The following is a 3581-nucleotide window of genomic DNA, read 5'->3' as shown; positions in this document are numbered from 1 at the left end:
TGGCTCTAAAAAGTGCCAATTCATCTCTCCTAAAAGAGGAGGAGACATACAAAAGTTTCTGTCAGGAAGTAAATTTACAACAACTGGAATTCCAGGGGAATTACACCTTCCAGGGTATTCTTTCTGTGGTCCAGGAACAAACTTGGATAAAAGATTAGATGAGGCTGACAATCCTAAACCTTGGTCTAAACCTACAAATAGGGTTGACGAAGTGTGTATGAAGCATGATATTGCTTATGGGAAAACCACTACGTTGACTGAAAAACATAAAGCCGACAGCGAAATGTTGTATAATTTGTCTTTGATACAAAATCCAACGTTGAGAGAGAAAGTTGATAGGTTTATTGTGAGAAATTTGATAAATGCTAAATTGAAACTTGGTCTTGGTTATTCCTCAAAAAACTATTAGGCTCTAATGATGCCATCAAGACTGAGGAGCTTTTGGCTGAAGAATTACACAAACCTATAATCACAAAGTTTAAAAGAAGGAAGGTTTATTCTAAATACACTGACCACATATGGTCCGCTGATTTAATTGAATTGAATAATGACAGGGGATACAGGTATGCTTTAACCGTTATTGATTTGAGGAGTAGATTTGCCTGGGTTGTCCCTTTAAAAAATAAAAGGGGTGATACTTTAATGTTAGCCTTTAAGCTAATATTTGATCGGGATAAAAGGAAACCAAAGAAGTTATGGACTGATGAGGGAACAGAGTTCTATAACAAAATATTCATGAAATTTCTTAAGGGGAAGGGTATTAAATTATACAGCACCTTTAATGAAGGAAAGGCAGTTGTTATTGAGCGTTTTAATCGTACTTTAAAAGAGAAATTATATAAAAAATTCACACAACTCGGTTCTCAAAAATGGGTGTATTTAATTCAGGATATTGTAGATAATTACAATAATACAGTTCATTCATCAACACAATCAAAACCATCAGAAACATTTACAAAATTAGAATATGAAAAGGAGATTAATTTGAGAAAGCCCAAGTTTAAAGTTGGTGATATTGTAAGAATATACAAATGGAAAAGTCATTTTGAGAAAGGTTATACACAAAAATGGACTCGTGAATTATTTAAAATCATTGATGTAATGGATACAGTCCCTTGGACCTACAAATTATATGATTTAAATGGAGAAGAAATCTTGGGTTCATTTTACTCACAAGAATTACAAAAAACACAAGTAAGCAGATAATACCCTTGAAAATAATAAATAAATAAATAAAATGTAATGGGGATACGTTTTTAAATCTGTGAACCCCAAACACAGAATCCCACAACTTTTTAGTTGGGGCTTAACTTTTGTGTGTGTATAATGGGGATACGTTTTTAAATCTGTGAACCCCAAACACAGAATCCCACAACTTTTTAGTTGGGGCTTAACTTTTGTGTGTGTATAATGGGGATACGTTTTTAAATCTGTGAACCCCAAACACAGAATCCCACAACTTTTTAGTTGGGGCTTAACTTTTGTGTGTGTATAATGGGGATACGTTTTTAAATCTGTGAACCCCAAACACAGAATCCCACAACTTTTTAGTTGGGGCTTAACTTTTGTGTGTGTGTGTATGTGCGAGTGAGTCATAATAATATACAAACCCTAACCCAACCCAAGCCCTAACCCAACCCCATCCCTAACCCAAACCCATCCCTAACCCAACCCATCCCTAACCCAACCCCATCCCTAACCCAACCCCATCCCTAACCCAACCCCATCCCTAACCCAACCCCATCCCTAACCCAACCCCATCCCTAACCCAACCCCAACCCTAACCCAACCCCATCCCTAACCCAACCCCATCCCTAACCCAACCCATCCCTAACCCTCACATTCAAAATCCCAACCCTAACCCAATCCCATCCCTAACCCAACCCCAACCCTAACCCTCACATTCAAAATCCCAACCCTAACCCAACCCATCCCTAACCCAACCCCATCCCTAACCCAACCCCATCCCTAACCCAACCCCAACCCTAACCCTCACATTCAAAATCCCAACCCTAACCCAACCCCATCCCTAACCCTCACATTCAAAATCCCACCCAAACCCTAACATAATCTTTCTTTTCTTCTTTTTTAAATACGTATTTCTTTTTTTTTTTTTTTCCTCTTCCTCCAATTCTGTCTTTCAAGGCTTTTAAGTTTGAAGAAGTAGAAATGGGAAGAAAGAATTTTCCAGCATTTTCTTCCTCGAACTTTCTTGATATTGCTTAAATCAAGCGTCATTAAATAAAGAACATTGTTCATTGCTTTAGAATCCAAAGAGTCTCCAAGAGGAACCCCACAGGTAGAGTCTCCAAAATAAAACCAACTTTCCAAGTTCCCAAGGTATAACCACATTCCTGTTGAGCCTCCAAGATAGGTATCACATTCCGAGTCATCAAAACAAAACCCCCATTCCGAGTCTCCAAAAATATAACCATCTTTCCAAGTCCCCAAGGTAAAACCACAATTTTCAGACATATTGGGGGTTTCCGTGATAAGTCTCACATAGTATAACTGCGGACCATCAGGGAAAACTTCCCTTTCCCAATTTTTTAGGGTTTCTATGATGTGTCTCACATAGTATAACTGCGGACCATCAGGGAGAATTCCCATTTCACAATTTTTTAGGGTTTCTATGATGTGTCTCACATAGTATAACTGCGGACCATCAGGGAGAACTCTCCTTGCCCAATTTTTTAGGGTTTCTATGATGTGTCTCACATAGTATAACTGCGGACCATCAGGGAGAACTCTCCTTGCCCAATTTTTTAGGGTTTCTATGATGTGTCTCACATAGTATAACTGCGGACCATCAGGGAGAACTCTCCTTTCCCAATTTTCAGAAATTTGTGGGTCTCCAATGTATGACTTGTATTCTGGCTCATCAAGGTAGAACTTGTTCAGTGGGTTTTGTTTTGATAACTCACAACAAGTATCATCATGGTAAAACTCTTTTTCAGGATTTTGTGGATCTCCAAGGTATAACTCTTTGGCTGGGTCATCAAGGTAGAACTCGTTCTGGGGGTCTTGGTTGTTCAAAATGTCTTCAAACAAAAAAATAACTTCATCCCAAGTTGTGTTAAAAGCAGAATTTTCATTTCGTATCTCAGATACAATTTCCTGTGAAAGAAAATAACAATGTATTAATTTAATACAATATTTTTTATTTGTATAAATCAAGCTCTATGAATATTAAAATAAACTTTGTTAACTCTTACACGAGTCTCATCTTAAAAAAAAAAAAAAAAAAAAAAAAAAAAATCAAATAAATAAATAAATAAATAAACAAACTTACCTCCATTGATAAGAGGTTCGAGTCCAGTTCATCAATCTGAAGGTTGAGTTCTACACAGGTAGTAGGACTCCATGGAATAGCAAAGTTATCCCATTCCATTTCGGCATAGTAGTCCATTCTCAAGTGAAGCAGAAAGCGTGTTTGAAAAAGCCTGTGTGGTCGGTGCCTTTTATAAGGACTGGGTGTGTCTTCCTGTGGAAATTCCCTGGGCGTGTCTTAACTGGAAATGATGTGATGGAAATTCCCTGAAAATGATGTAATGTATTACCTGGAAATGATACAATGCTGA

This window comes from Myxine glutinosa, unplaced genomic scaffold (assembly GCF_964187855.1).
Source record: "Myxine glutinosa unplaced genomic scaffold, kmMyxGlut1.1 SCAFFOLD_556, whole genome shotgun sequence".
NCBI lineage: Eukaryota > Metazoa > Chordata > Myxini > Myxiniformes > Myxinidae > Myxine > Myxine glutinosa.
The sequence above is the reverse complement of the archived record's forward strand: the minus strand, read 5'-3'. Positions refer to the sequence as shown.